This window comes from Centroberyx gerrardi, chromosome 4 (assembly GCF_048128805.1).
Source record: "Centroberyx gerrardi isolate f3 chromosome 4, fCenGer3.hap1.cur.20231027, whole genome shotgun sequence".
Lineage (NCBI taxonomy): Eukaryota > Metazoa > Chordata > Actinopteri > Beryciformes > Berycidae > Centroberyx > Centroberyx gerrardi.
The window spans coordinates 32,257,073-32,276,155 of NC_136000.1; the positions used below are offsets into that span (position 1 = coordinate 32,257,073).

A 19,083-nucleotide genomic window follows, 5' to 3' on the forward strand; every position below is an offset into this window, starting at 1 on the left:
CAGACTTCTAATTGTCCGATTAGATAGTCTCTAAATTGCGTCAGGTTCAAAATGACCCTGTGGCGGTTTTAGGAGGTACTTAAAATTTGGCAGTTCTTCTGTTAATCCATACTTTTTACATGTAAGGGCTAGGGTTAGGGTTAAATTTAGGGTTAGTTCCTGAACCTAATGCCTATGTGCTATCGGAGATTTCATTGAGACATAATGATATAAACCAATATCCACACACTCAGGCCAGCTATGTTGCTGTTTTCACCTCTTTTAAAGCATGTTGTCAAATTCTGGTCCGGAACGAAGTTCCTCCCGGGCCATCCAGTAGCTATCCATTTTTTTTAATAAACTAGCTTGGCTCCACCCTTGCTGTTTAAAAGTGGCCCTCACCCCCTCCCATTCCTGAAAATTTTCTCGGAATGGTGGAATCAATGAAGCGAGTAAACTTGTTAAACTTACCTCTTACCTGTTCACTTGTCATTGTTTGTGGCACACATAACTTTCAGTGGGATTAAGTTCTGGCAAAGCGAGACTGAGTGCAATGCAAAGACTATTGGGTCATTCCGTGTCAAATCAACCAAATTTCAGGAACTTCGCCGGCTCAAACTTTTGATTTTGATCATTTTTCTCCTGGTGGAAGATATACATAAATAATGGAGAAAGCCTAAATATTAAAGCTCACTGATCATTATTTACTGAGTTTCCCCCAATTTTGTAGAGTGAGGGTCAAAACGATAATTTTCGCCTATGATTTGGAGCAAGTTTAGGGGTCTAACAGTGACACTGAGAAAGGTAGCAGCTCCACTATTTTTCTTTTACAGAGAGACTTGTAGGTAGACTACAAGATTCTTGCATTTTCAGCACTTGATTTTGTGATGTGTGCGTGTGGCAGTAGCTGAAAAATGAAGGAAAAAAAACATCACAAGTGTTTTTTTAAGAGTTTAAATATTAATCACTCCAAATCTATCAAAGATACCTCAATATCCTTTTACTTTCTGGTTTTTTCTTTGTGTCTATGCATTTGCAAGGACCTGGGTGGTTTATTCTCTTAGATAATGACCTGTGAATATAGCTCCAGAATTAAGTAGTCAAATTTGATGGGTCAAAAACCAACTGTGTGACACATGGTAGGAAGCTAGTCTTTTGTGTCCATAAAGAAGAGGTTCTGAAGTAAAAATAATATAAAATTTGGAAATGTATCTTTTTCCTTCATTAAAACAAAATTAGGGCAAATGTGACAAAAAACAAGCACAGATCCTGTGCAGACCCATGAGAGGCCATCTAGAGGCCATCTGACGAAGCGCAGGATCCACGAGTGAGTGACCTGACTTTGCTACTTTCTGCCCCCAGCCGTGAATTTCATGAGAGGAACAGTTCTGAATTCAATTTACAGGCCCTCTGCACAACAATGAATGTATTGGTTTGTCACACATTGTCAGTGTAGTGTATTTTTGACCCTTGAAAGCATTTTTTTTTTGTCATATTTGCCCACATTTGTTTTTAAATGAAAGAAAAAGATACATTTCCAATTTTTATATTATTCTTTACTTCAGAACCTCTTCTTTATGGACACAAAAGACTAGCTTCCTACCATGTGTCACACAGTTGGTTTTTGACCTTTGAAAATATGTCAAATTTGACAATTTCATTCTGGAGTCATATTCACAGGCCATTATCTCAGAGAATATACCACCCAGGTCCTTGCAAATGCATAGACACCTAATAACATCCAAACTATTTATGAATTTGTTGGCCCTCTTTCCATCAGTGAGTTGCCTTCAACTCAGACTTGAATTTTGAAGAACAAATTTGTGCAATCATGCTTCTGTCAGTTAAGGAAGGAATATTTCTAAAATAACGTCTTTCATATGCTGATTTAGAGAAACTGATTTGTGCACTCATTTCTTCACATATGGACTATTGTAATTCACTGTATTTTGACCCAAGCCAAAAAGCTCTGTCTCGTCAACAGCTTGTACAAAATGCTGCTGCTAGGCTGCTAACTAAAACAAAGAGAAGAGAGCATATTACCCCCATCTTGGCCTCTCTTCACTGGCTGCCTGTTGTGTACAGAATTGATTTTTAAATGTATCACTGACTTTCAAAACTATTCATGGCTTGGCTCCAACATAGCCTTAGGGCTGCCCCCTAATAGTCGACCAAACGTTAGTCGATGAGAAGAGTCTTAGTCGACCAAGTTTTCATTGGTCAGTTAGTCGCAGGAAAAAAAAACAAAAAACCCTCAAACTCCATTGGGGAGCTGCGCCTTGTCGTTAAAAAGTTATTAGACCAGGGTTGCCAACTTTGGGTACCTGGCTGGAGTGAGATTTTGATGCCATCAAACTACAAAGCAAGGAATCTCTGTCTGTCTGTCTGTCTGTATGTATGTGTGTGTATGTATGTGTGTACGCGACACGTTCAATATTAATAAACTTTGAATAAACAAGCGAACAGCGCTCTGTGCAGCAGCGGGGCTCAAAGCAAGCGACTGATAGCCTACGCCTATTGTGTGTTTTTTTTGGGTGAACCACAGTGTATTTCACCGGTGTTTCTGACCGCGAGAAGCCGCGACTTGGGTGTGTTTTTTCCCGTGAACTAGGGCTGCACGATATTGGAAAAAACTGACATTGCAATATTTTTTTCTTCTGCGATATATATTGCGATATGAAAAAATACAGGAATTTTCACCAAATTACTTGAATAGCTCTATCAAGCCTTGCCCCTTTAAGAAGGTGGCCTTGTGGGTAACCTGCGCGGGTGACGTAGTAGGAAGTGAGTGTGTTTTTAGCCGCAGCCAGAGTGAGTTGCAGGATGCTAAGTGAGTAAAGTTACCATAGTTAGCGGGAAAAGAGCTTAGAATGTCACCGAGAGGCTGTGCATTATGTTTGCTGCTGTACCGAAATAAAGTGCCAGTTCTCCACTGCAGAGTTGGTCCGGACTCTTAGTAAAAAGCTTGTTACCAGCTATGAGCCAGGCTAAGCTAAAATAGGCTAGCACAACACCAGAGGCTTCCCAACTACGGTTCGGAGCTGCGAAAGCTGGAAAGGTAACATACACTACTCTTATAACAAACCCTTAAATCGGAGTAAATTATATTATATCAGACAGACTTCTCTTGTAGATTAGTCATGGAAAATGAGAACCATGCGAGTTTTCCTTTTGTATCAAGCAGCAAAAAAGTTGTAGCATGACGTGTTTGAGTTAATTTGCCTTACTTGACATCGCATGTCCTGCGATGTGACTATTGCGCATGCGCACATCGCGATGACGATGCTGAAACGATATATCGTGCAGCCCTACCGTGAACCAGAGTGTATTTCACCGGTGTTTCTGACCGCGAGTAGCCGAGACTTAGTTGTGTTTTTTCCCTTGAACCAGAGCGTATTTCACCAGTGTTTCTGACCGCGAGTACTTGGGTGTGTTTTTTCAAAAAATTTATATTTAAATAATTAAATTAATATCATAAACGTGCGACGACTAGTCGACTAATGGCTTGAACTAACGACTACTAGTCGACTAGGAAAATCTTTGGTCGGGGGCAGCCCTACATAGCCTATATCTCAGAACTTTAAACACCTCTTGAGCAACAACACTCCCTGAGATCTACTGGAAAAGCTCTGCTTGAATTATAAAATGATTCTTGTTATATGACATCACTGCAGAACCTTTCAATACAACATATCACATTCCTATAGGCTACATAAAACAACAACCCTTAATTGAAAAATTAAAAAGATTTTTTTTCCCACCCTGACAAGAATAACATTTTTGGCATGAAATTGAATATTGGCGCAAAATATTGACTATCGGCAACTTCAGTCTAAAAACACTCTGCTTTATTCCTGTAAAGTCCAAAAATCACCCAAAATACACCTTTCAAAATTCCATGCTAATCCAGAAATTCCAGGACCAGTGGGGACCCTGTCTTTAGGTGCTGCATGTAAGGGACAGTCTAGCTGTAGTTTAGCAACCTAGTGCTTACCTTAAGAGCTCGCTCTCGCTCTCTCTCTCTTTCTCTCTCTCTCACACACACTCCCCTGTCTCAGGCTAGCTCAGCTCACCAGCGGAATATCAACAGGGCAGTTGAATAGACCCTGGACTTGTATAGATGCTGGTAGTCAGTAAGCCTGAGCTTGTTTACCCACTGCTAGCATAGCTGCACCACTGGACTGGTTGCCTAGTGCCAATTTGAGTGTGTGTATGTGATTGAGTAAGGCAGCAAGTGTGCACAGACGCATTTCATGACCAAGAGGCCCTATTTCGGGAGAGTCGGAGGTGTGTGCATATGTGTGTGAGAGAGAGAGCGAGAGTAATTTGTGTGAATGTATTCATGTACAAGGGGCACTACTTGAGTGAGTCAGAAGCTGTGTTTTTTGTGTGTGTATGTTAGTAAAGAGTGTATAGCCTAGGCCTAGACCTTATGGCCCTGTTGCAGCCATTGCAGAAATCAGATGGATTTCACAGGAAAAGGGTTTAAAATGGAATTTAGACAAACCAGAATGCCACAAAACTGAGGACCTGGGTGAAACAATTGTTATTATTGCACCATTTGTTATGTTCATAAAAATGTAGCCGGCAGACGTGGCACTAAACTGCTAATTAGACGGGACACTTGTTGAGAACATATCTGTTGGGGTTGATCAATACCAATGACTCGATGAATACTTGGCCAGGTGCTGAGATCTCTGGTTCTGGCTTTCAAAACTCATTTTCCACGCTGTTTTGAAACAAAAATTACCAATCCATGTTTTTTGCATGGTGATATATAACCTGTACACTAGACATATCTGTTGGCTCTCTGCTCTAATTAGATAGCTTACTCCTCTATTGTGAAAATGTGACTTTATTACTAGTGTTCTATTTTACAGCTAGAGTTTCACCTCATATTTAATGACTCCACTGAAATGAGTTTTGCTGCTCTGTACATCCAAATAGGATTTATTCTTTGTTTTTCAAAAGTAGCAAATCTTGTGCTTTTATTTTGAAGGCTGGAATCACGGAGGCACAGATTTTTCCTTTAAATGCAATCAATGGAATATCTTTCTGAATTTAATAATCAGGAGGTTCCCCAAATTTTTGAGCAGCCAGCCACATGGGAAAAGTAGCCTGCTATGGGATGTTTGCAGCGGCAAGAGAAATTTTTCAGTGATTAATAAACAAACCTTAAAAATGTTTATGAAGGCATGACAATTAAATAACATGAATAAACATTATTATGACAGGCCTAATGTTCAATTGAAAAACTGAGAATTTTTAATTGTAGGAAATAAGCAGTCTAAAACAAAAATGTGATAAAAAATAGGCCTAAAAATAAATAGGCTATAAGAACAAAGTGCATATTTTAGTCTTCTCAGAGCAAGACTGGATCTCTCTCCTGAGTACTACTGCACTCACAGAACTGAGATCCAATAATGATGGAAACATAGATCAGTTTAAATAATGAGGAAATGCCCCAATTTTTCATGGTCATAACACTTGCATACTGGGGCTTTAACACACCCTCCTAAAATAGAAGTCCCTCTGATGTTTCCTTGTTCCACCCTTTACTTCTCCCATTTATATTTGGAACATTAGCAAAAATTGGCAGCAAAAAGTGTCATCTTTGAAGAGCATCAACTTCTCTCTCCTGTCCCGTCTCTCTCTTTCTCCTGTCCCGTCTCTCTTCTGTCCCGTCTCTTGCTCTCTGCTGTCCCGTCTCTTGCTCTCTGCTGTCCTGTCTTTCAGCAACGCTACAACTCAACATGTCTCTGCCGCTCTGCTAGAGACGCGGCATGATTGGCTGCGCCAAGTCATTTGCATAAACACACTCGACTGGACAAAGCGCTGCAGTTGGAGGACCCTCCAACTCCGTTGAAGTGACAAAGCTTATCTACGCCGGTTGAAAAAAGCATCAGCAATTTAGCTTATTATTTCTTATTTTATATGAAATGCTTTGCGGTGAAGAATGAAACCAATAAGGAAGTGGCGGCAAACAGCAATTCCTCTAACGTCCGATAGCCGTCTATAACGATCGATGGCTCCAAAAAGACCCGGCCCAACTCCATGCAAGTCAATGGGACCACAACCCAACTTCTCACTCAAAATATAAAGTCAATCAATTTTTCTGACAAGAGGTTATGGTCTCAGTAGCTAGTTTCACTTCTTCTAATGAGTGTCCATATGCAGTTTTGAAAATAATTCTGTCATTAACGGGATAAAACGGTTATAAAACGGGGTTGTTTTCATAGTGATTGACAGGTCGCATGTCCAGTGGACCAATAGAGAGCCTAAGTCCCTCCCCTTCTGGTGGACCACCACGGGACCTTATTTCGGAAAAAATATGTACGGTAGTCAACGGCGAGAGACAAATAATTGTTTGATCCCGTTTGAATTGTGCCATGAATTACACATATGATGTTTTGTCAATTTAAATGATAATTTTGCAAGTCAAGAAAGTTGCAGTTTGTCGTAAAACTGTTGAACTATAAGACTGTAAAAATACGTAATTAGAAAGACTACACACCCAAAAGTCGCGCAAGTGACGTAACTTCCTCTCTCCACAAGCTACCCAGAGCCGCTGAAGCTAAGTCCCTCTCAGATAGCAGGAGTATTATACACAACCTGGAAGGTAGACAGTAAGAATGGATTTAAACTGGTTTAGGATAGTTTTAGTACAGTGGGGGCTAACGTTAACGCGATGCCTGTGTGTTTCCTATGTTTCGTTCCATGTTGGTGTTGGTGACGTATATTGTGCGAGACGAGAGATGTAGTTCACTGAGCGGTTTCACACAAAACTAAACGTTACTGTACTGTTTTACAACAAACTGCCACTTTCTTGACTTGCAAAATTATCTTTTAAATTGACAAAACATCATATGTGTAAGTCATGGCACAATTCAAACGGGATCAAACAATTATTTGTCTCTCGCCGTTGACTACCGTACATATTTTTTCCGAAATAAGGTCCCATGGGGGACAGCGGAAGGGGAGGGACTTAGGCTCTCTATAGCAGGCGGAGCTGTGGCTCTGTGGACGACCCTCGGCTTTAGCTCTAACTTAAGCTCCCAGCTCCCGAAAGCTGCGGTTTGGGAAAACAAAGGGCTTTATTGGAACTTTGATGGTACCTTCTACATTTTTTGAGCCACATTTTTTGAAAGTTTGAGCCACAGAGCAGCCGCTTGGAAACCGAACGCAAAAAAGAAGAAGGTTGTTTTGTATAGAAGTCTTCAACACCATCTAGTGTCTCGCTAGCCAATTTATCCATCTCAAAGATCTAGTCTAAATGGAATGTGATAGGCTTGGTCCAATTATAAAATGACAACAACATTATTAACAGTTAAGCCTTAATTTAGCAAGATATTTCATCTTTCAAAAGAAGAATCAGAGCACATTCATTATGCTGTGATTGGTTAAAGCAGGTTAAAACATATATGTAAACATTTCACAGTACCAGCATGGCTTTACATTCAAATTTCCACAAGCAATACAACACAAACTAAACAATACAAGCCAACCTATAACATAGACTCTTAATCAACATAAACAGGCATGCAAGTAAAACAAAGGGAGTAAATTAACTGCTACAGTGTGACGCCTATCACATTTAAATGCCTCGGTTTCAAACATCTCATGTTTGTTGGGCTAGAATACTTTAGACAAAATAAACTAGAAGGCACTCTGAGAGCAAAAACCACCAACAGCTGAATAATTTAACTTGTTACACCCAAAGATATAATTTCTGTAACATTAATTTCTGGTGAAGTTGATTTCTTGACCCTGCAAACACACCCTTAGGATTTGGAATCAAGTCTCTATCCCAATTAGTTATGGCTAAAAAACAGTAATCGTGTTGATCAATTGCTACTTGCTGATATGTCTGGCAAATTTAATGGCAATCCATTAATAAGTTTTTGAGATATCCTGCTGACAGACTTTTGGCAAGTTGATTTTTACCTCTTTTATTCTACCTTATGCAGGCCGATTCAACTCTATTCCAAATCTAGTGTAGATCTATTCTAAATTACCTTACTGTACTCTTTTCTAGGTCTATTTTTGAATCTAGTCTATTCATCTGCAAGTACCTGCTTCCCCCAACCACCACCCACAACACCCCCGCTGATCATTCCAGTGCTTTAGCTATTGATCTGTTTGTTTAGCTCACTGACAACTAATCAATAAAGCACAAGAGCTTTGGAAACATGCAAGCTAAAAATCAAGTACAGGGACAATCTACAGTTTAGTTAGCTACCACGTGTCCACAGGACAATAGTCTATTTCTAGTATGTGTGTTTGTGCGTGTGTGTATGCACAGCTTCTTTCAAAAGAAAAACTAACTAGTATTCCCATATGCTCTCTAGACACAATTCATCTCTTTCGGGGCTGTCTTTTTGACAAAGAGAACTAAAGGCTGGACTTAAGATTTGTTATATATAAATGTATCAAATAGGCAATATTGTTAAAACAGTCACATCATCTGTTTGTTCATAATAACAAGGAAGTTATCTGAAAATCATGCCTCAAATCAAAATAGACCACATAAAATATCTGTGTGTGTGTTTGTCTAAACAACAAAGTAGCATTCTTACACATCTGCATCAGTCACTATTGATCCATATCGAGAAATCAAGAGAAAATGGTCTACTCTGTTATGTCGGTGTATGTCTGTCAGTGTCTATAGTTTGTCTCTAATGGTCAAGATAGCTTGCTTAAATCACAATTTGTTGACTAGACTGTGGTGTGCAAATCCTACTTTTTGAATAATTAACCAGCATGGTTGCATAATCACAGAATACAGAGCCACAAATAGGCTACCCACAGAGGCTAGGTAAAGCATAGGGGTAACCTACGCTTAACAGAAAACCATGGACCAAAGAATGATGATCACATATTAGTGTTGTAGCTGCCAACACTAGAGATCCTCCCTTAGTTTAGGTTTGGCTGTAATAGGTTTTAATGGGACAAGTTGGTCTAAATGGAAAGTCTCCTGCCATTGGAAGATGGCTAGCATTCGTTAGCTTGCAGGCTAATAACTGGATAACTTGTTCACATTCCATACGCACAGCAATACAAGCTAGTGTGCTGTTCTGGTTAGGGAGTAGATAGTAATGACCATGTTATCAATGGCTGATTTAACTATGTACTTGGCTGTATCTGTCGATTTTTCCAAATGGGAGAACAAAATATTCGACGGCTGAGAAAATATCAGACAAGTTCATTTGGGCAACAATGAGGTAGAGCTAGCTCTTCTATGCACCAACTTCAGCTTTGATGGCCACACTGAACCAGTTTACTTCTCTCTCAAACCAGTCTATAAACCTTCATAATAATATGGAAAGAATCGCCAGATAACAGATATGGATACAAAGGCGTAATGCTCACATTCACGGCGCTTTAATGAGTAAACACAATAAATGTGAGTTGCCGTTTTAACGTCGGCGTTAGCTGATAAAAACATTAAGGTTAAGTTAAGTTCTCTCACAACAGTTAAGGCAGCACTCCCCGAATCCACTTTGGCTGTCTGCATAACAAACATGAATATAAAAGTTTTTGTACTCACATTAATTACGCTTTAGATGTAAAGTTAAATCCAGTGAGTGTAAAGCATCGGCTTAACGTTAACGTTAGTTGATAAAAACATGATATCTCTGTGACAATAGCTGAAGTATGTCTGTCTGTCCCTGCCTGTCTGACTGGTTTTGGAAGGGAAAGCTGAAATCTGCACAGGAACCAATAACCAATTACTTTTGACTTAAACGTGACTGACGTCTTCCCGACCAATCGTTAGTATCTACCTGATGCCGAGCTGTCCTCTAAACCAATTGGATGATGAATATCTGAAATTTAGGCGGGATATAGACGGTTTTACCGAACGTGAATGACATTTTCTTCGACCAGTCGTCGGAGTTTATTTCAGGCAAAACTTAATCCCCGACCAATGAAATGAGTTCTCTCAAAGTAGGCGGTATTTTGACAGTTGTATCAGCCAATCAGCTACACCGGAGAGTTGGTATTGATGGCGGCAGCATAACAATAGCACGTTTATAGACTGTAGTGACTTTAACAGTCTGCTGGCTATTTTACTTATAACATTAATACAATCACAAATTTGCTGAAATCGACCGTATTTGCAATCAACAAACACTGTACTTGAAGAGGCCTTAAATAAAAAGAAGAAAATAATGATATGTAAAAGAAGAAATATTTTAAACAGGTGGTAACCAGAAGTACATGATGTCTAAACGAAAGATTTTGTCATAACTGAACGTTAGTGAACGATTTTTATAAGCCAACATCTCCCCCTTGTGTATGTAACGCACATGTACAGCAGGGTAGGCCAGATGTATGGAGCTTTTTTCCTATCTTTATTCAAGAGCTTGGTCTTTCAATTTGAGAGCATGATTTATTAATTTCACTTTCAGACATGGGCGGAAATTACAGGGGGGACAGGGGGGTCCGGACCCCCCCCCCTTCCTGGGAAAAACAGAGAGTTGTCCCCCTCAATATATCATTGTAAACATAACTATATAATTTAAAATAATATAATAATATGCATTGAAAGCACTTGTGCTAATTATAGACACAAAACAATGCGTTTTTAAGTTTCGAAAGATTGCGCCCCCCCCCCCCCCCCCCCCACCCCCTCATGTGCCTCACAGTGGTTTGGTCCACTGCCTACCTGCCTCCCCGAACCCCCACACACACACATTAGCCCTCGGTACGAGTGTCTGTGGAGGATCTCTGGAAGTGTGTCAGTGGTGGCTGACCTCCAGTAAGTAGCTGCTTCGCAAAGGTTAACTTAAAACAAAGGATGTGTCAGACATTTTTCTTTACTTCTACCACTCAATAGAATAAAACACATTCACAACTGTAACCAGACTACATTTTGTTCGCTCCATTACCTCGTGGTTGAATCTTGTGTGTCAGCGTGTTGGTACGGAGCAGCCGCGTCTCCTAATGCATGTATGTGTACGGAGGCAGGAGGTCTATCCACAATTAAAATCCTCATAACTCACTGAATTTTCGACCGATTTTCAAGCGGTTTGGTTTGTTACAAATGCCAGACATGTATTTATGATACAGGATACTTGGTTAAATTAAAATGCGGGTTTTCATACCAAAATTATCTTTTGTAGATGGTAACAGTAATATTTCTATAATATAATATTTAAGATTAACTTACCCTACGTAATTAGGTTCTAAGTATATTCTTTTTTTCTTACTGCATGTTAAATGGCTGCCACTATGTAATTTTGTTTATAATTTTGGAAATAAATGAAGACTTAATTCATAAAAAAGACATAATTACAACAAACACTATGTTAAAATATTAAGTAAGTTTCTGGCAGGCTTCATAGCGTTCTGGACTTTTACACATTGACAGCAAAACAGAGATCTGCTTTTTCGGGAAAACTAAATCTAATTAGGCATATATTAGCTTTAGTTCAGTTAATGGGTGTTGCATCTCACCTACTACTGTAAATAACCTGCATGCTGTGTGTGTGTGTGTGTGTGTGTGTGTGTGTGTGTGTGTCTATTTGTCAGCCAGCCAGGTCAGTTAAAATGGCAGAGAAAAGAAAAACAGACATCCGATCATTTTTCAGTGCACCGAAATGCCAAGTAGAAAGACCCCAGTAATATCAAAGGCAATTTGATAAAATCTTCATAAGAAAGGAATGAAGTGCTTATGGAAATGTTTCATAATGGACCTCTATATACATTTAATACAACAGTACTTTTGGCGGCACCTTTGGTGTCCCCTTCAGGAGTTGCTCTTGAGAAATTTTTCTGTTTATTGTCCCCCCCAACAGTGAAATGAAATATCCGCCCTTGCGTTCAGATTTTGTAATGCTTTCCCTCAAACCCTGCCCTCGCACTCAAATAGCTCCTGCTTGCGCTTAGATTTGCTCTGCTTCTGCTCAAACTGTATGCTTGCTCTCAGATATAATGTTGCTTGCACAGATTTCCTGCGCTCCAGCTTCAGCCCTTCTCCTTGCACTCAGGCTGCTTCTGTGCGCTCGTGAAACGTCTGCTCTCAGATTTCTGCTCTGCACTCGGATTTTTTGTGCAACAACCCTGTCAAAATTCCCCAACCAATAGAATGCCAGGTGTAGTGTTGACCAATGAAATAATCCCTGCCTCGTTGCAGGCGCATTCGCTCGATACCTGCAAGTGGGGACGTGTTTAACGTATTTACAATATGTGAAACCTTTCTGATAGAGCAGACTTTGACACAGCAAACATCTTTTGAAGAGAAGGATATATACACACAACACACCAATTGCATTTTTAAAATGTAGTAGCTCATTGAATTTACTTTTGTTTTCTATTGCTGTTGGTACTTTTCCCATTCCTAAACACTAAAATACAGGAAAAAAAGAAACACGGCGACGTCCATTTTGTTGTTAGTTGCCTAGCAACAGTGTTCCCATAACGTACCACACTTGAAAGCCAAGCATATTATCATGGATGTATTCTTGTGCCACAAATATGACTTAACCAATTCAATTTGAAGGAAGTAATAGCACCATTAAAATAAAAAACGTACTTGAGGTCCTTGACTTTGGCGGTCCATGTTGGCTCCCGCTCCTGAGTCATGAAGGTGACGTCGTCTTCTCCTCTAGCACACTGAGAGCAGAGCAGAAATCTGAGAGCAGACGTTTCACGAGCAGGAAATCTGTGCAAGCAACATTATATCTGAGTGCAAGCATACAGTTTCAGCAGAAGCAGAGCAAATCTAAGCGCAAGCAGGGGCTATTTGAGTGAGAGGGCAGGGTTTGAGGGAAAGCATTACAAAATCTGAACATGAAATCAATAAATCATGCTCTCAAATTGAAAGACCACGCTCTTGAATAAAGATAGGAAAAAAGCTCCATACAAGATGCACATACATGGAGTGCAGTGTAATACAATTTTCCTACGACCACTTGGGCCTAAATGTTAATTTGTTGTTAAAGCACATGTGGCATGAGTATTTTGCCATAGATTTTGTGCAGCAGAAATGAAAGGTGAATCGTGCAGTGACCAATTAAGCATGTAACTAATGTAATTAAGCAAGCAACTGCTGCATAGCCTTTTTATTTTAAATTGGTTAAGTAGGCTACTGTGGTATTTTTTTTTAACATTATTATAACAAACCATTAATCTGAGTTCTCCATCATCGTTTTATGATTAAATAAAAAGAAATTAGGTTAAATCTACATTTTTCACGTTTTATCGGTAGCGCTTTTATTTTGAAGGCTGAACTGAATCCAGACGTTTTTTTCTTGGTTATTCTGGCTACAGCAGTAGCGCATTTGTGGACCCCTTGGCTCCTTGGTGCAAGAACAGTCTCCAAAGTATCCACATAAAAAAGAAAGATAAAGAAAAGAAAACAGATGGAGATTCACAAATATATTTACATCCAAAAATGCAAATTAATAATTAATTAATAATAAGGACTGTGAATATGATTATGCCTTGGAAATGGAGATGTTTGTGTGAAAATATGAAAATATTTATTTTATGTACAAATCATTACTAATGGAAATTGAAAAACATTTATTAGCAAATGTTTTTGCATATTTAAAAATCGTTTTTTTTTTTTTTTTTTTTAGAAATGTGGGTTACAGATACAAATCAGTCTTTTAAACATATGGTGTTTCTATTTAAAGCCTATTTCTATTTGTTTTTGCCTCCTTATGAGACTGTTTGACCTCCATATAAATTAACCACAAACACTGGACATTTAAATTCTTCACAAATTAAAAGCCTATTTATGATCTACTGTATTTGTTAATAATATTCTGAAAGAGTGGAGGGTAGACGACATATGTGTTATTTTTACGTTATGACATCTTTTCAACAAAACAAGTTTTGATTTGACAATTTTTTACTCCACACCAAATAAACTGACCTGAGAAACAGAAAAAGCAGAGCTCAAGTTCAAGTTTATTTATATAGCCGTTTATCACATGCACGTCTCAAGGACTTTACAGAGAATGAGCCATAGGCTGAGCCTGTCACAGTAAAGTGATTGTTATTTCCCAACATATATAAAATTGATATATAAAATCCAGTGCGAAGATCAGATGCCTATTTGGTCTGAATGGGTTGAAAAAAAGATCCATAGTATTCTATTATGAGATGTTTCATTAATGAACATCAAAATCCAAATTGCATTTACTGTATTTGCCTCAAAACGTTATTGTGCCAGGTTCTTATTTCTTTATCTACACAAGATAGAGTAATATTCTTTTAGAACAGAAACATTTGTTACTTGAAAAAAGAGTAAGAAAGGAACACTTCTTGGATCTGAGGTACCAGCAAAAACAGGTTTTTCTGTGGTTAGCGGGTACAATACTGAAAAAATATATTAGGGATATTCCTTGCCAGTCACGTAAGGTACATATGAGGAAATACAGGCATGAATTCCCCAAAGAAAAACCACGGTACTCCGTCTGCAGGTACAAAAATGTAAAAAGCCTTTATGGCTACATATTAAAAACAGTGACTAACGTATATCGACCGAGAACTGGTCTTCGTCCCAATCCCACACAATCTCAATGGCCACACAGTGGCATCACAATAGCCACACAAAGCAATGGGCATGGAATACCAAGTCACATGACACAAAAAGAAGAAAAAAATACATATAATATATACACATTACCTCATGGTCATAGTTATAAAGAAGTAAGTATACAAACATAAGCAACATGATAAACATTCCAAAAAGTCCAAAAGGTAATATTCTACAGACCCACACAACAAATAAATGGTAGGAGGCCCCCTAATGACCCTACTACAAAAAAGGAGAATAATCACTCTCATCATTCAAATCCAGGTATATAGTGGCTCTTAATGTTGACCCTTCTCTCACTTTGTGGAAAAGCAACGTTTGAAAACATGGAAAGCCAGTCTGCAAGTATACCTAATTTGACCGAAAGACCAAGAACGAAGTGGACGGCGTTTTTGTGCGCCTCGAAATTGGTCAAAGCAGTCTGTGCTGCGTTTTCTCCCCGTTTGCCTTAGCTAATCTATTCTCTGCCCATTCGATGCCCAGCAAATCAAGAGGCCTGCTTCAGAACTGTCCCCTGAGACTCCTGGAGCCTCAGGGAAGCGGGGGAGAGCTGTGTACCCCTCAGACAGCTCGTCTGTGGAGGAGTCCAGAGTCTTCCCCTCCAGTTCTCCAAACCAGGTCTCCTTTTTAAATGTAGCTCTGCAATCAACCCCCAAGGACTCAGTACTGAACGCGGCATTACCCCCAAGACCAGCTGCCAGAGTCCGGAAAGGGAATGGAGCTCAGACCCCTCCCCTTTCCCCCATAAAGGGAAAGGAAGAGCTGCATTCACAATTATTTGGTTAGCTGCATTTCTCTTTTAGGTTTTTAACCCTGTTATTTCAATTCTTTTAAACTGTCATGCCTGTTGTTTTAAACATAATACACATGACCCTCATCATTTCCACCCTCAATGTGAGAAGTGTGAGGTCAGGAGTTAGAGCCACAACAGTTTTATCCTTTCTGAGTGCTTTTAATGCAGATGTGTTTTTACTCCAGGAGTGTGCCATACCGTTTTTAAAACACTACAGGGAATGGGAGGAGAAGTGGCCACAAGAATCCATATGGAGCGGATCAAATGAAAACAGGAACGATGGAGTGGCCATTTTAATTAAAAACCCCTCTATTCTGGTGAAGGGCAGCACTGTGGTGAGAGACGGGCGGGCACTTTTAGCACATCTGACGTACATGGGAAAGGATTTTAACGTACTAAATATTTATGGTTTTAACGACAGAAACGACAGGTATGACCTTTTAGAAGACCTGCAGTCCCACTTGCTGGGTAGGGCACCGCTAGTGGTAGGAGGGGATTTTAACTGTGTTTTATCCAGCAAGGATAGGAAGGGGGCAGGGGAGGATTTTAAAATTGATAAAACATCGTGTTTATTGCAAGGTTTATGCAGGGATTTTAAACTCCAAGACTGTTTTAAAATCATGCATCCCGGAGAGGAAGGCTTCACCTGGTTCAGTGGTGACGGCAACAGAGCCTCTCGCATAGACTATATTTTTACAAGGGACTGCCCGCCAACCGATGCTAGATTGACCCCTGTTTTCTTCTCTGATCACATAATGCTCTCCTGCACCCTCTCACCTTTTTCGGGCTTGACAACAGGAAGTGGTCTGTGGAAGCTCAACTGCTCCCTGTTAGAGGATAGGGAGTTAGTTAGCCAGTTCAGGGAGCAGTATAAAGAGTGGCAGACCCTTCAAGACTTGTACGACACACGTGCACACTGGTGGGAAATGGTGAAGGGAAAGACCCAGACTTTTTTTAGAAAGGCAGGTCAAAAGAAAAAAGATAAGGAAAACAGACGCATGCTGGGACTGCAGAAGCGACTACAGCGCTATTTTAAACTACAGCAACAGGGCATGGATTTTAGCGAAGATATTAAACAAGTCAAAACAGAAATGTCGGTTTTAGCAGACATTAAAAGTAAGGGTGTCATTCTAAGAAGTAAAGAAAGGGAGATCGAGGAAGGGGAAAAGTGTACCAGATATTTTTTTAAGAAAATTGTCAACAAAGGGGGGGGGTATTTTACAACTAAAAAAAGAAAGTGGGTACACAGCAAACACAACAGAAGAAATCAAAGACACTATAGAGAGCTTTTACGGGGATCTTTACAAAGAAAAAAATATTAAAACAGACACCATGACAGAGGTTTTAAAATTCATTGACAAAACAGTAAAGGACAGTGTGCTTTTAACCCAAGGTTTTACCCTTTTAGAGTTAGATAAATGTGTACAAAATTTTAAGAAAGGGAAGTCCCCAGGAGAAGACGGGCTTCCCTTGGACTTTTATCTGACTTTTTGGGACATTTTAGCACCGGACCTACTTTCTGTTTTTATGGATTTCGAAGGACTAGACAGACTACCTGACAGTTTTAGAGCAGGGATAGTGACTCTACTATACAAAAAAAATGACAGGACTGAACTGAAAAACTGGAGACCTATCACCCTCTTAAATCTTGACTGCAAACTTTTTAGTAAACTTTTATCTGCTCGTATGTCCCTGGTTTTAGAGGAGGTGATTCACCCGGATCAAGCCTGTGCCATCCCGGGGAGGAAGATCACCGACAGCCTCGTACTGATCCGAGACACCATCTGTTATGCGAGAGACAGAAATATCCGGCTAGTAGTCCTAAATTTAGATTTTGAGAAAGCCTTTGATCGGATCTCGCACCAGTACCTTTTCCAGGTACTGCAAAAAATGGGGTTTCCAGAAAGGTTTATAGCTTGGGTGGGATTGCTGTACCGGGACATTACCAGCAGATTTGTTGTTAATGGGCATCTAACAAAAGCAGTTAACATACACTGCGGTGTCCGTCAGGGTTGTCCGTTATCAGCCCTCCTCTACGTGACCTGTATAGAGCCGTTGGCACAGATCTTGAGAAGGGACCAAAGAATCAATGGGGTGGCAATCCCGGGGAGCGGGGGATTGACCACCAAATGTGCAATATATATGGACGATTTTAACATTTTATGTACTGACCTTTTATCTGTCAACAGGACACTGGACTTGACTGACTGGTTCGGACAGGCCTCTGGGTCAAAGCTTAACCGAGATAAGACTCAAGCCCAAACTTACGGACCGTGGACAGCGACCGAGACGACAGGACTCCCCTTGACTGTGACCCAGACTGACCAAAAAATACTGGGGGTTAAATTTGACAGGGAGGGGGGAGGAAAAGGAAACTGGCCAGACGTGGTAGGGAAAGTTAGACAGAGACTAGGGTACTGGGGACTTAGAAGACTGACAATGGAAGGAAAGGTTTTAATCATTAAAGCAGTGATTTTACCTTTGCTTTTATTAATCAGTTCTGTTTTTATCCCACCACGAAGAGTGCTTTTAGATCTGGAACGCGCCATCTTTTATTTCCTGTGGGGGTCCAAGTGGGAGAGGCTGAGGAGAGAGGTGATGAAAAAGCCGAAAGAGAAAGGAGGAAAGGGAGTCCCGGACCTACACCAGTTTTTAGGAAGCCGATACAGCACCCTGCACATCACCTACGCCACAGCCCCATCCAGAGATGACAAAACGACAGCAATGGCACGATTCTGGATGGGGTCCTACCTCAGACACCTAAAAGTTTTACCCATTGATCTTAGAGTACCTGTGTCTTTTAATCTGCCACCGGCCTACGCTTTTATCCGGAAATTCTTAAAGCATTTTAAACTAGAGCAAGAGGAGCTGTCTATTTTAACCCACCATCGCTCTCTTCTCTCTGTTGTGCAGGAGCGGGAATCAATGTATCCAGTGCGCGGGCTCACAATAGGTGAGTCCTCAACAGTTTGGCGCAACGTAAACCATCCCGCCCTCCCGAACAGACTCCGGGACCTGTCGTGGATGGTGGCTCATGAGATCCTCCCAGTCAGGTCCGTAATGCACTCCCGGGGCATGTCAACGCTCTCAACTTGCCCCCGACCGGGGTGTGGCGCGCCTGAGTCGGTGAGGCATCTGCTCTGGGAGTGCAGCGCTGCTGTAGACCAGTGGGCAATGGCCGGCTCCCTAAAATTCCCGTACTTACCAGCAGGGGAGGTCCTGACAGCACAGCTAGTGCTGTACGGGGTGGGCCAGGAACAAACATTACCAGCAGACTTTGCCAAACAGTGGCTCACCCTGGCCGCCATCAAAGACGCCATATGGACCTCCAGAAACCTGCTGGTAAGGAAGCACATGCAGATCCCCCCCGTGGCTGCGATCCAGATGGCCACAGCGGCGGTGCAAGCAGCCGTCGCTGCAGGCGGCAGGCCTAGGACGCAGCCACAAAGAAGAATCGCCTCTGTGCCCATTCGGACGTGGGAGCCGGAGCCACACAAATAAAGGGTCAAGGCAGCGGCGGCCTGGCTCTCCGGGTGTGGCAGGTGGGAAGGAGCAGAAGGGAGAGGGTCCCCTCTGAGCACCAGGAACAGGTTCCGAGAGACCCAAAGCTGTTCGGGAGAGCGGGATGAGTTGATCCTTGTTAGGGACTCATCCCGCCCCTGCACAACGAATGTACACTGATATACACAGAGACAATTATTTATTTATTCATTTATTTATTTATTTTCCACAACTTTTAATACAACGTTATCTTATCTGTAAT

General features: G+C 40.8%; 1 protein-coding gene across 1 annotated transcript in view; it reads right to left on the reverse strand.

The window, feature by feature from the left end:
- enc2 (ectodermal-neural cortex 2) overlaps positions 1 to 9,640 on the reverse strand; it is a 63,428-nt gene extending 53,788 nt beyond the window's left edge. Inside the window, exon 1 of the mRNA XM_078283057.1 lies at positions 9,527 to 9,640. The gene's annotated coding sequence lies outside the window, so the exon portion shown is untranslated. The remainder of the gene's footprint in view (positions 1 to 9,526) is intronic.
- Between the last annotated feature and the right edge of the window lie 9,443 nt (positions 9,641 to 19,083).